General features: G+C 39.7%; 1 protein-coding gene across 1 annotated transcript in view; it reads left to right on the top strand.

Moving 5' to 3' along the window:
* LOC109075711 (leucine-rich repeat and fibronectin type-III domain-containing protein 2-like) overlaps positions 1–19927 on the top strand; it is an 86967-nt gene that overhangs the window by 38186 nt on the left and 28854 nt on the right. The window contains exon 2 of the mRNA XM_042746504.1: positions 15616–15703. The gene's annotated coding sequence lies outside the window, so the exon portion shown is untranslated. The remainder of the gene's footprint in view (positions 1–15615; positions 15704–19927) is intronic.

The following is a 19927-nucleotide window of genomic DNA, read 5'->3' as shown; positions in this document are numbered from 1 at the left end:
AAATTTCCAAAAATGTGTCTCAGTTTCATAGGAATCAACTGAAACGCGCCAGTGGACATGCACCGTTATCCACCATTTCATTCCTGCGAGTGATGCAGCTCACCTTCACCGAATGTGTCATGGGTTGATGTTTCTCGCACTGCGCAGGTCTGTTTTTATGGGTCTTGACAGTCGTCTGACATTAATGACAGTTGAGAACCTTCAGTGTGACATGAGGATCAGAATCAGAATCAGAATGAGCTTTATTGCCAGGTATGTTTACACATACGAGGAATTTGTTTTCGTGACAGAAGCTCCGCAGTGCAACAGAATGACAGCGACAGAACAAAAAACACACACCAAAAAGAATAAAAAAAATACAGAAAATACAAATCAGTAGGTAAGGAATGACAGTATACAAATTGACAATTGTATGGCAGATATATTACAATGAGCAGTTATGTATGTACAGGTATATTATGTGCAAAAAAAATAATAATTTAAGTGTACACTAAGTATGTGTGTTAGGTAATAAGTGTATGTGTCTGTAGATATAAATAGTGTAATGTGTTCCACCGTTATTATCAAGTGTTCATTAGATGGATTGTCTGGGGAAGAAACTGTTCCCTGTGTCTGGCCGTTCTGGTGCTCAGAGCTCTGTAGCGTCGACCAGATGGCAACAGTTCAAACAGGGAGTGTGCTGGATGTGAGGGGTCCAGAGTGATTTTTCCAGCCCTTTTGCTCACTCTGGATAAGTACAGTTCTTGAATAGATGGGAGGGTTGTACCGATGATTCTCTCAGCAGTCCGGACTACCCTCTGTAGTCTTCTGAGGTCAGATTTAGAAGCTGAGCTGAACCCAGACAGTTACTGAAGTGCAGAGGACGGATTCAATGATGGCGGAGTAGAACTGTTTCAGCAGCAGCTCCTGTGGCAGGTTAAACTTCCTCAGCTGGCGAAGGAAGTACAACCCTGCTGGGCCTTTTTCACAATGGAGTCAATGTGAGTGTCCCACTTCAGGTCCTGAGAGATAGTGGTGCCCAGGAACCTGAATGACTCCACTGCAGTCACAGTGCTGTTCATGATGGTGAGTGGGGGGAGAGCAGGGGGGTTTCTCCTGAAGTCCACGATCATCTCCACTGTTTTGAGCGTGTTAAGCTCCAGGTTGTTGAGAGTGCACCAGACAGCCAGCTCTTTAACCTCCTGTCTGTAAGCAGACTCGTCACCGTCCTGAATGAGGCCGATGAGTGTGGTGTCGTCTGCAAACTTCAGGAGTTTGACAGAGGGGTCTTTAGATGTGCAGTCGTTGGTGTACAGGGAGAAGAGCAGTGGGGGAGAGAACGCAGCCCTGAGGGAGCTCCAGTGCTAATTGTACGGGTGCTGGATGTGTATTTTCCCAGCCTCACTAGCTGCTGCCTGTCGTGTCAGGAAGCTGTTGATCCACTGACAGACGGAGGTGGGCACGGAGAGCTGAGTTAGTTTGGGCAGGAGGAGGTTTGGGATTGTCGTGTTAAAGGCCGAGCTGAAGTCCACAAACAGGATTCTCACATAAGTCCCTGGTCTGTCTAGGTGTTGCAGAACATAATGCAGTCCAATGTTTACTGCATCGTCCACAGACCTATTTGCTCTGTAGGCAAACTGAAGAGGATCCAGTAAGGGTCCAGTTATGTCCTTCAGGTGGGCCAGCACCAGTTTTTCAAATGACTTCATGACCACAGACGTTTAAAGCCACAGGCCTATAGTCATTTAGTCCTGTAATTTTGGATTTCTTTGGGATGGGGATGATGGTGGAGCGTTTGAAGCATGAAGGGACTTCACACAGCTCCAGTGGTCTGTTGAAGATCTGTGTGAAGATGGGGGCCAGCTGGTCAGCACAGGATTTCAGACAAGCTGGTGTAACACAGTCTGGGCCTGGTGCCTTTTTCCTTTTCTGCTTCCGGAAGAACCTGGCGCACCGCATCCCTCGCTTATCTGTATTGCAGGTGTGGGGGAGGGGAGGGGGGGATGCAGGAGGTGTGAATGGTGAGGGCGGTTGTTTGGAGAGGTGTTCAGGACGGGTTGCAAGAGTTGTGAATGGTGAGAACGGTTGTTTGGAGAGGCATTCAGGGCAGGTGATGGGTGTTCTTCTTTCAAACCTGCAGTAAAACTCGTTCAGATCGTCTGCCAGTCGTTGATTCTCCACAGTGCTGGGGGGTGGTGTCTTGTAATTGGTGATCTCTTTCAGACCTTTTCCACACTGATGCTGAGTCGTTTGGAAGTGAACTGAGTCCTTATTTTATCAGAATAATTCCTCTTTGCCACTTTGATCTCCTTTTCCAGTGTGTATTTAGCCTGTTTATACAAGACATTGTCCCCCTTCCTGTAAGCATCTTCTTTGGCCTGACGGAGCTGACTGAGTTATTGCAGTGAACCACGGTTTGTCATTGTTGTAAATTAGTTGAGTCCTGGTAGGAATACACATATCCTCACAGAAACTGATATAAGATGTTACAGTCTCTGTGAGTTCATCCAGATCGGTGGTAGCAGCTTCAAAAACATTCCAATCAGTGAGGTCAAAACAAGATTGTAAATCCTGCTCTGCTTCATTAGTCCATCTTTTTACAGTCCTTAATACAGGTTTAGCTGATTTTAGTTTCTGCCTGTAGGTCGGTATAAGATGAACCAGACAGTGATCAGAACATCCCAAACCTGCTCGTGGAACAGAGTGATATGCATTCTTTATTGTGGTGTAACAGTGATCCAATATATTACTGTCTCTGGTGGGACATGTAACATGCTGTCTGTATTTTGGCAGTTCACGGGAGAGATTGGCTTTATTAAAGTCCCAAGAATGATTAAAACAGAGTCCGGGTGTGTTGTTGTTCTGTCTTCTGTGATCTGGTCAGCGAGTTTCTGTTAAAGCCAGGCTTACGTGTGGGCGCTTGCGGAGGGATGTAAACGCTCACCAGATGAGAATGAACGAGTGAAACTCCCGCGGCGAATAGAATGGCTTGCAGTTAATGAAGAGTGTTTCGAGATCTGAGCAGCACATCTTTTTAAACACAGTTACATCTGTACACCACCGTTCATTGATGTAAAAGCACGTCCCGCCCCCGCGCGATTTCCCCGTTGATTCTGTGTCGCGGTCCGCTCTGAACAGCTGAAAGCCCGGCAGATGGGAGCGCGCTGTCCGGAATAGCGTCATGCAGCCAAGTTTCCGTGAAACACAACACAGAGCAGCAGAGTGTGAGAAAATCCTTATTTGTCCGAGAGAGCAGAAGGAGTTCGTCCGTTTTGTTGGGTAGAGAGCGGAGATTTGCCAGCTGTATGCTAGGCAACGGCATTCGAAATCCGCGTTTTCTGAGTCTCATGAGCGCGCCAGCTCTTTTTCCCGATCCCCGTCTGCGCGTCCGCTTGAAGCGTGTGATCAGCGCAGCTGCTCCAACGACAAAAATGTCCAGCAAAACATCAGAATAGCGTTGAAAACGCGGTAATATATCGGGAGATGTGTGGTTCCGAATGTCCAGCAATTCGTCCCTGGTGAAACTGATTGCAGGAATATAACTAGAGACAGGACAAACTAACAAAAACTCAAAAACAACTGCAGAGCACGTCACGGAGGCAGCCATCCTGTATCGGCGCCAGCGAAGATGTGAATGATCATGTGCATACCGTCTAACAAGCAACAATCATAAAGGACAATAATAAATCGCACAGTGTGTGCCTTGCTTAAGAGATGTCATTATTAAAAATATAATAAATTTAAATGCATTCACAAGGCAGGAATAAACACTGCTGCTGCAGCAGAAAGAAAATATCTGACTATGCTAATGAATTAACTGACTTTAATCATTTCTAAACTTTCACAATGAGCTCAAAGAAAACATAAGTTGAGTCATTTTAAACATTTTATATATATATATATATATATATATATATATATATATATATATATATATATATATATATATAAAAATTAAATATAAATTGTATATATTTTTATTATATACTGTATATTAAAACTTCTTTATAGGTTATAGGGATGTAATGATCAACCGCGAGCCGGTTGAAAATCGAACCGGTGACGATCAAATATGTGACGATTCAAATCAGTTGAGATGCTAAACAAATCGTGATTCATTTAGGGTCAGGAGTTTATATGAATGCATGTCTGAGGGGAACTTACTTTAGAAAAGTTTAGATGGTATTTTTTCTGTTCATCTTGTCTCTGTATAATGCATATTAAAAGTTCATAAGTTCAGCACTGCTTTGTTTACAGCAGACACCAAGGAAACGCTTTAAGCTCCACCTGCTGCAGTGTTCATAAGTGCTTTGTTTACAGCGGTAACCAAGGAAACGCTTTAAGCTCCACCTGCTGCAGTGTTCATAAGTGCTTTGTTTACAGCGGTAACCAAGGAAACGCTTTAAGCTCCACCTGCTGCAGTGTTCATAAGTGCTTTGTTTACAGCGGTAACCAAGGAAACGCTTTAAGCTCCACCTATTGCAGTGTTCAAAAACCAATGCAGGTGTTTTTATATCACTGTATTTCAGAAGGAAACCGACTGTCTTTAGAAAATTTTCGATTTCATTTTCATTTCATATTGCGTGTAATGCTTGATAAGGCAGCATTTGTGAGCTCAGCGCTGCTTTGCAGCCGTTACCGGAGAATCCTGTATCTCTCCCGCTCTTAAAGCGCCTCCTGCTGGCAGAAAATGAATTTGCATATATATGTATGTATGGGGGCGGGGGAGTGTAAGGCTGTGGGAAACACTGCAACCCGTCAAAATAAAAGTTCATTTTTACATAAAGGCATTGTGCTAGAAATATTACTATTATTTAGTAGAATGTATGTGATACTGCTACTACTGTTGAAAAAATTAATAAAACTTTATTTTTTAAAAGAAATAAATCACACAATATTTCTTCCATGTTTTAATTTTAATAGCAAATCCCCTTTATTTAACAAAAAATAAAATGTGTTTACATTTCATTAATTAAAAGACAAATTAAATTTGGTTGAAACTTGTTTACTGTTTTTCATAATTATATTACTTGTAGAAAAACTTTAAACACAATTGTAAATAAGTATAAAGAATGGCATTGGTTTTATTTTTAGTGATAAAATTTTTTTTTTTTTTTTTTTTTTTAATTAGCATATTTTTTTGTTTTGCTTTGGTACCGAAATTGGTACCGAGAACCGTGGATTTTTACTGGTATCGGTACCGAATACTGAAATTTTGGTACCGTGACAACACTACATGGCATCAACAAATCTCAAAAAAGTTGGGACAAGGCCATGTTTACCACTGTGTGGCATCCCCTCTTCTTTTTATAACAGTCTGCAAACGTCTGGGGACTGAGGAGACAAGTTGCTCAAGTTTAGGAATAGGAATGTTGTCCCATTCTTGTCTAATACAGGCTTCTAGTTGCTCAACTGTCTTAGGTCTTCTTTGTCGCATCTTCGTCTTTATGATGCGCCAAATGTTTTCTGTGGGTGAAAGATCTGGACTGCAGGCTGGCCATTTCAGTACCCGGATCCTTCTTCTACAGCCATGATGTTGTAATTGATGCAGTATGTGGTCTGGCATTGTCATGTTGGAAAATGCAAGGTCTTCCCTGAAAGAGACGACGTCTGGATGGGAGCATATGTTGTTCTAGAACTTGGATATAGCTTTCAGCATTGATGGTGCCTTTCCAGATGTGTAAGCTGCCCATGCCACACGCACTCATGCAACCCCATACCATCAGAGATGCAGGCTTCTGAACTGAGCGCTGATAACAACTTGGGTTGTCCTTGTCCTCTTTAGTCCAGATGACATGGCGTCCCAGTTTTCCAAAAAGAACTTCAAATTTTGATTCGTCTGACCACAGAACAGTTTTCCACTTTGCCACAGTCTATTTTAAATGAGCCTTGGCCCAGAGAAAACGCCTGTGCTTCTGGATCATGTTTTAGATATGGCTTCTTTTGTGACCTATAGAGTTTTTAGCCGGCAACGGCGAATGGCAGTGTGGATTGTGTTCACCTACAATGTTTGCTGGAAGTATTCCTGAGGCCATGTTGTGATTTCCATTACAGTAGCATTCCTTTATGTGATGCAGTGCCGTCTAAGGGCCTGAAGATTACGGGCATCCAGTATGGTTTTCCGGCCTTGACCCTTACGCACAGAGATTGTTCCAGATTCTCTGAATCTTTGGATGATATTATGGACTGTAGATGATGATAATTTTAAACTCTTTGCAATTTTTCTCTGAGAAACTCCTTTCTGATATTGCTCCACTATTTTTCATCGCAGCATTGGGGGAATTGGTGATCCTCTGCCCATCTTGACTTCTGAGAGACACTGCCACTCTGAGAGGTTCTTTTTTATACCCAATCATGTTGCCAATTGACCTAATAAGTTGCAAATTGGTCCTCCAGCTGTTCCTTATATGTACATTTAACTTTTCTGGCCTCTTATTGCTACCTGTCCCAACTTTTTTGGAATGTGTAGCTCTCATTAAAATCCAAAATGAGGCAATATTTGGCATGACATTTTAAAATGTCTCACTTACAGTGTCCCAACTTTTTTTGAATCGGGTTTGTACTCATTTATCTGATTTGGGGCTTGTTTTAAAATTTCAATTTAGTTTTGTTATTTACATTTACATTATATTTGTTTTGTCATTTAGCAGACACTTTTATCTAATACACAAATGAGGACAATAGAAGCAATCAAAACTAACAAAAGAGCAATAATATGCAAGTGCTATATTAGTATATTATTAAAGTGTTATATTTAAATTTAACAAAGAACTGTGCAGCATTTTGTCCAAGCAATAATAATTCATAATTTGTCTTAAATCTCATTTTGTAAAAAAGAAAAAAAAAAAAAAAGTTGAGTGAATCGTTACATCCCTAGCAATGTATTTAAATGAATAGTTTAAGTTTAATATTAATTGGTTTATATAATAATTATTTGAATATATTTTATGAATTGTTTGTTTTTAGCTAGTTAACAGTAATACTTATTTATTATATATTAATATTAGTAATGATGGTCACTTTCCGTAATCCAAACAGTAGGCTACACATGTACTAATTTGAACTGTACTGCAGAAAGACTGGCATCATTATATCATTTAGAAAATGTTTGCATTAACTAAAGATTTAGGTACCAGTAGGCTACTTTTATCTTCCTATAATACAGAGGTGGTGATTTACAAAGAGGCACCGCTTAGGCCGGGGTTTCTTGTTACACTTTCTCACCGAGGACTAAACCCCCGGAGGAAGCGTCCCTGCTGTGGATGATGTTACAGGTGTCACTCCTCTGGGCCAGTTTCACCCAGAAGGCTTGATTTTATCCTTCAGTGGTTGATTGGATCGTGAAAGGCGAGTGCTGAATATTGGAATGGAGGCAGATCAGGGTTGAGTTTACTCAAACAGATTGACCCAGGAGAAACAGATGAAATATTGTAGTGTTATGAGTTATAAGCGAGGCGTGAGAGACACCAGCATCACACATCAGAATCAATGACCAGACATCTGAATGAGTGTTTCTGTTGCCTCGTCCTGTCCGTAAGTTTCATTCTGGGGAAATAAAATTACTTCCAAACTGCAGCTCCTCTTAAGATATTGCATGTTACACTAAAATGTTTGTGTGTCTTCTGTATTGTTAGCCAGAAATATAGATATATAGAGTGTTTTTCCACAGTTGTGTTGCACCAAGACTACTTCAATTACACAATTTTAGATGATAAACATTCCAAGTGTGAACAGGTCAAAGGTGAATGTTCTGTGGGGTCACACACATTCACTCCTCTGAACATAGTAATATGTTACTGTCGTTTATTTTTCTTCTAAATGTAAAGAATTATTAATTAAGATTAGTTATTGTTCTTATTTTAAATAATAATAATAATAATAATTTGATGTTCAGCAAATAACTGTTTTATAAACTTTAAATATGCACATGACCTTCAATACATAACATTTACAGAATGTAGAATACATAATTGAGATGTAAACTATGCAGATTATGAATAGAAAAAGAACACCTGAAACTGACCCACGTTAAACTCTACTGTTACAAACCTCTCTGAAGCAGTTCATGGAAAATTGATGTGGGGTTCATTTTGGAGCCTGGTTTGGGGGCACAAACTCCATCCTTCATACGGCTGATGTTTCTGCTTGCTGGCTCGATCAGTCTTAAACAGCGCTGTCAGGAATATCTGATGCAGAGTCTGCAGAGAAAACATGTATCGTCCCAAATTCATGAGAGTAGGCAACTCTGACTAAAACTACATGTGAAAGACTCGATTGTGAACATGGATATTGTTTAAAAAAAGAGATTTTTACACAATTTACATTTAGTCATTTAGCAGAAGCTTTTATCCAAAACGACTTACAATTGGGGAAAACATCAACAAATTCATCTTAAATGATTGTAACATTGTAACAACTATTTGATTGTAACTTGTCACAGATCTTTTCTAATCTATCAATCACACTGCTGTTATATGTTTTGAAATAATGTGCAAGCATTACAGAATGTTTTCCTTTTCAAGTTCTAAAAACATGTGAATACTTTTGAGCATTTCAGCTTTCCACATTTCACACATTTGAATGCCATCATGCTCAGTTACAGCATACGCGAGAACCAATGCCATTTGACCAATTTAAATGTGAATTTTATCCATCAAATGCAGTGGCATTTCTCATGATTGATTAATAATGTTATGCTACTCTCTGTCTGTGTCTATGTCTCAAAGCCGTCCAGCCCTGTGATTCTCAGCTCCAGTCCCAGTAAAGCACCGCTCCACACATTCATGACGTGAAGTGAGTGTGACAGAGCTCTCTCCTAAAGAGGAGACCACCTGTGTTAAAATAAGAGAGATGTGCAAAATGTGCAGAGTAGCACTTATTCAGAGTCGAGTGTGATTATTACTCATGCAAAAATATTTTCTCAAAACAGGAGTTCTGCTATTTATAACACAATTTAGAGCGGGAATATCGTGTGCCAAGCTATCTTTGCTCTTGTTAAAGCATTCAAATGTAGCATGCTGCAGAAAAAGTGTTCAAAAGCAGCACACCCTCCACCAGATACTCCTACACTATTATTTTTCAATAATTCAACAGCCTGTCGTCAATTATTTGTCACGTATACCACGGTTGCTACACTTATGTGGAGTTTTACTTCTGATAATGAGAGTAGCCTCTTTAATCTAAATGTTTGCATGAAATGGAAAAGTATCTAGAGGTGTGCAGAAGTGCATGTGTTTCAGTGTTGGTTATGGTCATATGCAGTGTTTGATACTTCAGGTATTTCCCTCATGGTATTTCCGGAGCCTGTAAGAAAGAGCGAGCCTCTCTGTGGGTTGTGTGGCAAGAATTGATGCATCTGAGTATTTCTCAGCCTCATGCTGATAGTAATGGACTGCGCTGAGCTCTTCTTATTAGTCAACACGAGCTGCTCGGCCCTGCATGCAGTCTTCAAAGACTGAGAGATGTGTTTCCCGCCTGGCCGCTGCTCCTCAAGATAACAGCAATATTGGATCGTAAGCTCAGAAGAAATTTTATTATTGCTGCCTGATCCAAAATAAATATGAAAGCACAAAGGAACATCAAGCAGCAGTAAATGTCATATTATACTCCACATCATTTCTCAGTCTGTGAAAACAGAGAGATCAGGATGAGGATGATTTGTGAATTTCATTCCTGAAAATCACATAAAGCAGCAGTTTATGAGAGGGCCGCGTTTCCTCGCTGAACGCTGACCTTAATCTGTGTTCGGCTTTGACTCGCGGCGTCTCATCTGCATGCAGGCTGCGTTTACTCACGGATAGAGTTTCACATCACCGACTGCATACGGTTCCTTCCTCCTGTCTGAGACGGATCTTTCTCCGTCAGCATTCAGACAGTTCACTTCACATGTGTGGCTGTTGTAATCTTAGGAGTTCATTCAGACTGAACCTTTTGGTCAACGGTTTTATTTGTCAAGTCAAATTAGGTCACCTTTATTCATAGTGCTTTATACAATACAGACTGTGTCAAAGCAGCTTCACAGAGATAAACAGGAACACAGCTGAATCGATTATGAAAGCTCAGCCCTGGAGATGACAGTGTGAGGTTTGTCCATTTCAAACTAGTTCAGTTCAGCGGTGGCCTTAGTTAAAGGTCACAAAGCAAATACAATTGAATCAAGCAGTTTAATCCAAGTCTTGTGAAGAGATATGATCATTTATATGACGAACAGATGCAGTTTATAGTCATTTATTCACATACAATCGCACTTCACATCTGTGTTTACCGAATGTTTATTCCTTTATTACCTTTTTTGAACCTTCTGAAGTTTTGATTATCTGGACTTTCAATGGAGGGACAGAAACCTTTCAGGTTGTATTTAAAAGATCTACATGTTTTGTTTTGAAGATTAAGCAAAGTCGTATTGGTTTGAAATGACTGGAGGGTGAGTAATTGACAGAATATTTTCATTTCTGGGAGAACTGACCTTGCAGTATGATTGCTTTTTATGTTTTGTGGTAGTTTTTTCGTGAGTCTCTGTGTGTCCCGTTCTTCAGAAAATCCTCCAGCTCCTGCACATTCTTAACTTTTGCACACTCTCAAAGCCACTGGCTTATGGTTTTGAGATATTTCCACACTGAGGATGATTGAGAGATATAACTATTACAAAAGCTGCAAACATTCACTAACGCTCAAAAAATTAATTATTAAAAAGGAATTAACTTTTGAACAGGATGATCAGGGTAAATTGTTCCTACTTGTTTAAAGATCAAAGAAACTGTGAGATATTTTTTTTTTGTTCCCCAGAAAACAAAATGTATGCTAATTTAGCATAAATGCCTTGCTGCAGTAAACTCTATTGATGGGCGAGCCTGTCCTCCAACAAAAAACGACCATATAGGTCGTTTGAGCAAGCATCTTATTACGACCTATATTTACGTTTTAAAGTTAAGCGGCCTCTAGCGGGCGTAAAAATAATGACAGTATCGCATTGCGTCTGTCGTCATGAAATGACGTATAACGTCATTACCAATCAAAACGCACGTTTATTTAAATGCAATGTGTGGACTTTTTACACCGATCTCACAGTACATATTTTACTAGGTGGCTTATTCGTTCGAATGACCACACCTAACCCCACCCCCTAAACCTAACCCTCACAGAAATCATGCTAAATTATGATTTATTGAGCATATACATTTTACGTGCACATCCGTTCTCTGGGATCGAACCCATGATAGCATGATTGCATATCAAGGTATAATGCAATAATCTACCAATTGAGCTACACGAAACGCAAATCACAGTGCAAATAAAAGAGTACAAAACATTAATATGAAAACGACCTTTTGCCGATAGGGGCGCAATTGTAGTATACGCTCTGATGGGTCGTATTCCAGGGATTTGGACAAACGACCTATACGAGCGTATTAGTTGGAGGACAGGTTGTGATGGGCACTAGTGCACAGAAGTGACAGCAATAATTGATCGTAAAAACACATCCATTCTGTGACTTCTGAAACTTCCAGAAACTAATTCCAGAAAGGAAAGCATGTTAAAACACAGCTCCAGGTCTAGTACACTCTTTAAAATAAAGGTGCTTAAAAGGTTCTTCACAGCGATGCCATAGAAGAACCATTTTTGGTTCCACAAAGAACCGTTCAGTCAAAGGTTCTTTAAAGAAGCATCTCTTTCTTACCTTTTTATAATCTGAAGAATCTTCTTTTGCCACAACGAACATTTTGTGAAACAGAAAGGTTCTTCATATGTTAAAGGTTCTTTATGGAACCATTTAGACAAGAAGGTTCTTCTATGGCATTGTTAAGCACCTTTATTTTAAGGTTAGAGGAGTGTAGGGTTGAACAAATTTTCAGTCATTTTAACCTATATTCTCGGCGCTGACATTTACTGTCATCAAACCCAGATGAGCTTATGTTACTGCCAAGCTCCAACAAATGTAAAAGCATCATAACAGCTGTCCATATGACCCATGCACTACATTAGAAGGCTTCTTAAGTCATCGGATGTTTTGTGAGGAACAGACCCAAACTGAAGCCATTATTCACTAATCTTCCCTTCTGCTGAAGCTGAAGTGTAGCCCACCTTCACACATGAAGTTCATCACTGAACAATAACTTGTTTCAGTCTATTTTTCATACAGGGATTCATAAGTCCTCAGATGACCTGCAAAGCAGTACAAGAGTAAATAATGGCAGATTTTGGTTTTTGAGTGAAACGTTCCTTAATGCTCTCTAATCTGCTTGTGCCGAAGCAAATCACCACAGATTTCCTTTTATTTCAGATGCAACTTTTTGCAATGGCCAGCAGGCATTTAAGTGTGTGAGCCGTCCTCGAATGTCCCAGCCAGCGGAGGTCAAGAACTGACATATCGAGTTTCAGATATCAACACATCTTATTTAGTTTTTACTAAAATGGTCTGATGATGAATTGTGTGAAATTTTGTAAAGATCGATCAAATTGTCCTAGGAGTTTCACAATTCACTAAATTTCACAGAAGCTTATTTGTTTAGTTTATTATGTATTTTGAACACGAGGTGGAGCTGCCAGAACTTCATAGTTGTCTTCAGGGTTAGCTGGCGAAGACACAAATCCGGTTTTGTAATGATACATGAATGCATTTATAATATAAAACATCTTGTAATAAAATTTAATTTGACAGATGTCCAAGAATGGTTTAATTTGACAGACTGACAAGAACAGTTTGGTCTCTTATAAAGCTTTAGGGACTAGGGCAGGGTCGAAAAGGAGGTTGTTTAGAAAATTAAAAATTAAAAAAAAAATTATAATAATAATAATGATGGAAAATTATGTTACTAAATGTATGATGCTGCTACATATCATTTTCAGTAGTGTGTCAGCAGCTGTCATGGGCAATTGAAAGAATATATGAAGTGTTTCTGGGAAGTGTCAACTTTTACAAAAGAAATGGTGAGATCATTTTCATTTTTGGGTGTAGTGTCTCTTTAAATTGATTTAATTCAAATCTAATAAAAATGTCAATAATATTTAATGTGAATCATTCTGAATTTGAAAAAAAAAAAAAAAGTTTTGACTTCAACTAGAAACATATGAATAATGAACTGAATCAGGTCTCACCAATCACTGTAAAATCCAAATTTTTATCCAAAACTGTATCAACGGAAAGTCTCCTAGCAGAGGTTGACAGAAACAACAAGAAGTATTGCAAGGAAAATAAGTTATATAATGAAATTAATATTATTATTATTATATGATTAAATGCAATAATAGTGCCATAAATTATTATGATTACAGATTATAAATGAATAAAGAACACAACACAACAAAGACGCATGCTCTCCTGAAGAAGAGGTTTACAGTCTGTTTGACTCATTTTTCGCTCCCTGTTATGACACACTGTCCTGTGACATGGAAATGTGTGTGTTAGATGTCAGTTATGGACCACTCTTTTGGCTCCTGACAGGGTAATCGGCTCAAATCAAACTCCACCAATGTAAGTCCCCTTGAAGCTGAAGGTAGCTTGGGTCGTGCCCTTCTCTCAGTGAAGTTCTCCTCTGGCATTTCACAAAGGTGTCTATTGGCCCACAGACACATTTGTCACTATAAGTGATGTTACTGATGGCAATTTTCTCGTGCCACAGTGCACATCATCTGCTGTAGTGATGTAAAGAAACCAAGAACCAAGAATGGTTTAGCCCACGATCTCAACACCTCTGTGTGGAGATCAGGGAAAAACAGGAGGCCCTGGTGTGGAGGTAACAGCCTACTACGCAAAAAAGCATTCATCAATTTTACTTTTTGGCAGTTCAGCCTGTTTTTCAGCAGGCCAATCAATGTTCAACTTGGCCACAGCACGAGAAACTACCTCCAGTAGCTTCTCATACTGGGGAGACTGACGGAGTGAGTCCAAAGCCTCATTGACGCCCTCCACGTCAACCTCCTCAGAGGAAGACAGGCAGAGCATCAAGCCCTCCCCCTGGGAGTAAGAAACTGCAGTGTGGGTTTCCGATCCCTGAGAGAGAGTGCTGGATCTAGTGGGTGAGGAAAAAGAAAGGGACTCGCCCATCTCCATTCCCTCTGCCAGATCCAATTGCGATCCCCATGACCATGACTGCCACTCTGCCTTGGCAGAAGCGGGGCCAGAGCCACGAGGAACCCTAGCGGAGGCTTCCTCTGCAAAGAGAGCCTTCTGGGAGTGAAGTGTACGCATGGAAAGATGCTCGTCCCTCGAGAGCTGACTCAGCATGCTCTCTAATCTGCTTGTGTGTATCCCCGCAAGGGCTGTACAATAAATCGAAAGCCTGCGATGTGGACGCGATATTACTCTGTTCCAGAGCATATGCATGACTGCAGCCTTGAGTAGCAGCCTTACTAACCAACAGAGTGAGTGCACCTCCGTTCTCCCCAATCAGCTCTGCTCTAGCCATCTGCGTAAACGCCCACCATTAAAAAAAACAAACAAACAGAAGGCAGGAGAGGGACAGAGTAGGATTATGGCTTCTGTCAGATCAATAGTTAGGCAAATTAAATCGAAAGAAAAACGTTATGTAACTTAAGCTTTGAAAATACAGACAACGAACAAAAAAGATAATTTGCAAGAGCTGCGTAACAATGCATATCAAGAGCATCCCTTATTGCGTGTTCGCTATTCCCAATTCAGAAGACCGCACACACAGCCTATTATGTCTCTAAATGCTTCTTATACTCGCTCCTCTCTTCCCCGAATCCCGCGTCACGGACGAGCCGTTCACACTTGCCGCACTCACGCAGCCTGTTTTGTAACTCTCGGTTATGTTCTCGCGCGGCCCCGCACCGCAAATCTCCACGAGCGCATCTGGCAGTATGGATGAGGCTTGACGCACGCGCACAACCTGCGTCAACTCGCGCCTTACTTAAAATGAGTGTAAATTCAGTCTTAACTGCTTGCTAATTTCACTTGGATTAAATGAAACATTCAGCACAATTTCCACTTGTTCTTAAAATCCCAAATACAATGTAACATGTAATACTTTAATGATTGACTAAAGAAATACAGTTCTTTGTTTATATAAAAAATAAATCTTTCCAGTGAAACTCAGTAAGTTAATTCTGTAAAAGAAGTTATACCATTATAATCTTGTCTGCTGGAAAAAATAAATAAATATAAATATATATATATATATATTATATATATATATATATATATATATATATATATATATATATATATATATATATTACCCCTCCCAAAACACAATTGGAAATTGAATGGATTTCAGGGTTATAATGGGAGTTGTATTGGTTTTAATGTAAACTATAATGGTGTCTATTTGATGGATTCTATTGGTAGGATGTAATATGGAAGATGGCAACCAATAGAACAACAGTAATTCTAATCAGTAATTGGAGTGATTACACACATGATTCAGAGCGTGGTCATGCTGAAGGCATTCCCAAAGTGTTTCGACGCAGCTCAAGTTCCTGCAGAGGAACAAATAAACGAGTTATATAAAATCTAATTTCTTTAAAATGAATGCATGTAATGCTGTCCTCTGACCTGCATGAAAATTTGCTGCCACCACATAGAGTTAAGGCTGACGACATATGGTGTGTCTGGTTTCTCTGGGTTCTCTTACCATCACAGAAAGCTGATCATGTGTGACGTTGTCCTCTCCTCAGGTGTGTCATCAGCCTCCAGCGGCCAACAGGAGGATGGTGGGATGTGATTGACAGGCTGATCCTATGGCAGAGCAGCAGCGAGACACAGGTGAGAAAACCAGTGCGGCTTCATCACACTAGACACCAGATGCTTCACAGCCACTCTGATTGATAATGCACTGTATTCAAATAAAGAAAACATCGCTTATTCACTCTTAGCAGCCACAGAGTTGTTCCTGAAACACTACGTGATGTTTCAATAGCATATACAAACAACATATTGCTCATAATATTTCATAAAGACTTTTATTAGACCTGAGTTTGTGTGCCGCAGCTCATGGTCCTCTCTGAATTTGCACCCTCCGGCATAAATAACAGCAGAAAACAAATCATAATAAACACAGTGCATCTTTTCTTCTGATTGCTTCTGATCTTTTATCCCAGTGCTGTCTCTCTTGTGCATAGTCAAGGTCCTGCAGTTAAAGGTCACTGTACAGATACGTCACTAATGTGCAAAGCTGATAAGCGCTTCCTGCAGTATTTGCATTAGCAAATGGAGAAAAATGCAATAGAATATATTGTACTGTATATGAAAAAAGGCTCTTTCAACAGCATTTGTGGCATATGGCGTGTTAAAAAAAAAATCACAGTAAAAACTATGGTGATGTGATGCAGAGTCAGAGACATTCGGATCCATTTGCAGTATATTTATTTAGAGAATGGTCAGACAGGCAGTAATCAGAGAACAGTGTCAAGTATGTCAAAGGATATCCAGAATCAGTAACAATACCAGGCAGAGGTCGGGGCAGGCGGCAGAGAATCACAGGCGGTATAAACAAGACACAGCAGGAACAAACACAAGGAAACCACTCAGAAATGTCAGACTGTGCTAAACAAGACTTCGCAATAACTCAGAGTCCAAACACAGTATAGGGGAGAAACTGATTGGAATGCGTTCTTTTTAAACTGGAGGGTTTTGTCTGAGTATGTTCTCACAACATTGAGCAGCGACTGATGAGTGGAAAAGCCACGAACTGTGAACTAACAAAATGCTGCTTGAGGACGTGGATCAAAACGGTAAAATCCCGTCAGTTCGCTATAATACACAGTTTAATCTTGACTTTCAGTGTTTATTACTGTGTGTTTATTGGCATGATGGTTTGGCCATAATAGTTTAACTTCGTCAGTGCGTGAAAAACATAAACAAATTGAAAAAAATCTTAAATTTGTTCTTAAACAAGCTTTTCAAAAGAATTTGGTTAAACTGTATAAGCTGAATAAGTATGGAGTTGCTTTGCTTTTTTTCTGAACTGGTGTAATAAATTTTAATCTTTTATTAGGCTATGTGTTGCCTGTGTTGTTACTGTTGTCATATTGTGTGTGATTTTAATTTAAAAACCTATTTTGGGTTCATTTAACCCAGCAGTAGGCCTATAGTAAATTTCAAACAATATTTGAATTAAATAAAACAGTCCATGTTTACTGATATATTACCGGATATATAATGTATGTATGTATGATCTACTGTATAAACAATGGTTTCAGAGCAATTTGTTGTAGCCACTTACTCTGCAACTACATGGAACGAGGGGGGAATAAAGCACCACATTAATTTTCAGCCCGCAAATGTTGTATTTATTGTTGATTGTTATTTAGGCCATACATACCACGTGATATTAGAATAGGTACCTCTTAGTTTCAAAATACTTACAGTGTAAATGATTTGTAATTTTACAGGTTGTTACCTCTTTATTCCCCAAACGTCGCACATTCTTCTGCCCCTATACCTACATGGAGGTACTGCATAGGTACAGTACTCTATAATTACAAAAAAAAAAAATTACGCTGTAATTTCAGTTTACTTACACATTTCTTTGCAGGTTGCATATCTGGTTGTTACCCGCTTATTACTAATTACAAAAAAAAATGTTCCCTTATAGCTACCCCCATGTACGTTCTTTATAGGTACACTATAATTACAGAAACGTACACTGTAAATTCAGTATACTTATGTAGTTCTTTGCAGGTTGTAATCAAAAGCGTGTATACCAATTCTTCTGTAAACAATGTGTGTTATATGAGCTGTAGTATTCTTTCTCCTGGGACCCCTCTGATGTTGAAGTTTACTGTGTCCTAACCAGATGCGACGCAGCGATAGCAGCCCTAGACGTTTAGTCTGTCGCTCGGCCTCTACTCCAGCAGAAATCTGTCTGGGCTCCTGGTTAGGAGATGGTGTTATTTTTGTTGGGAAGTGTTTCCCAGCAGCAGGTCAGATTATCTGCCGGAGGTCTCCAGGGCCTCACTGTTTTAATCTCTCAGTGTGACTGTAAGTGATAATAGATTACGATGGCAGAGCTCATCCCGCTGTGACCGCGGTCAACCCCAACGGATCCCTTCAGTCCAATCTAAAGGGATGAATCGAGTCCAGAGCATTAAACTTTATTAGTGACATTTGAGCCTCAGCAGATCATTTTACGGTCAGTTCTCTGTCGCTGGCTTCTCTGACTCAGACACAGAGCTGGTGCTCTGGAGAATTTCATCAGCGGGATGCTGAACTGATCCGTTCGGTATTAAAGCTTCCTTTGAGAGAAATTGGCAATTGATTCTGCTCTCAGAAGAGGAGCGTTAGTGCGACGTCCAGAGAGAGACTGAAGTGGATTAGTCTCGTTTCTGACCTCTGTGTCCAAAAGGGCTGTGTGCGATGAAAGCATCTCTCCCTCTGTGTTGGGGTTTTCAGTATTCATGCACTGATAATGCATTTCCAATGCAGATTTTTCTGATCCTCGCAGGATTTCTGAGAGCAGTATGTGGGCCAGGCCGTTTACTAACTGGATCACGATCCTGTCCGTTATACAGCAAAAGCATCTTTCTCCTTTGACAGTTATTCAGAAGTGTCCATGTATCCTTTTTTTCCCAAGTAGTTTATCATTATCATTATTTTTTATTTTCTTAAAGTATATATTTTAGTCTCCAATTAATTTTTTTTTTTCCTAAAATGAATGGAAATGCTAACAGATATAGGTCTCCAGGTCTCATATTATACAGCAAACACTTTTATTTCCTAGTTAGTTGTTTTTTGGTATGTTTTCTTTTTAAGGGGGGTTTTGTGTGAATGATGCTATAGCTCAACAAACAGAAAAGATCTATTATTAGAGTAAAAGCGAGGCCACTGAGATTATTTTCACTGCTTAGCAACAGCTCAGTGCATCTCTCCTCAGCTCTCATGATAATGGAGCACATACTCACAAGTCTATTCATAGTTCATTAACACTCTTCAGCTTGCACAGGCCTCTCTGCTCGCTCTGCCTACACCTTTGCACCATCCTGTAGGTGGAGGCTCAAGCTGAATGTAAGCTTCTCTCTGGCTCACTTTCTCTGCTCTTGATCCTGTGCTCATCTGGGTCATGACATGCTTTATTATATTACATTAACATGGTCCTTATTTACCTACGTTCACTTATTTTGTTGGTGAAGTTCTTTGCAAAAAAAATAAAAAAAATAAAAATCATATGCATAAAAAGCAAAAAATAAATAAATAAATACAAATTCTGTTTTCATTCTGACTGTTTGTCTGAAACACTCAGTTTTAGTGCTGGATCTCTTGTAAAGTTCCCATGTGATGCTAATTTTCATCATTTAATTTTTGGGGTCTGCTAGAATTTGAAGTTTAAAAAAAAGGCACATTCTTTTTCTTTTCACCCTTGCACTCTCTTTGAAGCCCTGCCTTTCCAAAACTCCCAGTCTGCTCTGATTGGTCAGTTTGCCAAGACTGTTGTGATCAATCAACTGCTTAGTATTTGTGTTGACAATGTAACACTCTTTACCATAATGGTGTGTCAGCTCCAGAGGCTTCATGAGCAGCTGTAAACAGTATCGTATCTATGGTAATTATGCCGTCCGTATTGGAATTCCATTCATTGCTTTTTTACCGCACAAAATCAGCATCTCCTTGACATAGCGATATCACACTGGTCTTTGAGGATGAGCCAAAACTGACATAGATTGTCATTATGCTCATTTGTAACATGGTGATGTAGCCACATCACAAAAATAAATGTCAGGACTACAGACGAGGCAAATGTTTTCTGTTAGAGAGATGAACTCTAGTTGGCATAAACTTTGTGCTTTGTCTCTTTGTAGATTGTTTACGTGCACAAACCACATTACACACTAAAAGAAATATAAAAATAAGACTTGTAATTAGACAACCACTGTTATGATGTCTTACATCATTGCAAAAAGTTGGAACAAGTATTAACGTTCCCTGCTGTTGCTCGTCAGTAAGTGTTTTGAAAACATGCTCCAAACAAACATATGATCCACGAGATCCACG

Source organism: Cyprinus carpio, chromosome B20 (assembly GCF_018340385.1).
Source record: "Cyprinus carpio isolate SPL01 chromosome B20, ASM1834038v1, whole genome shotgun sequence".
In the NCBI taxonomy this organism is placed as follows: Eukaryota; Metazoa; Chordata; class Actinopteri; order Cypriniformes; family Cyprinidae; genus Cyprinus; species Cyprinus carpio.
This window is presented reverse-complemented; position numbering and strand designations above follow the sequence as displayed.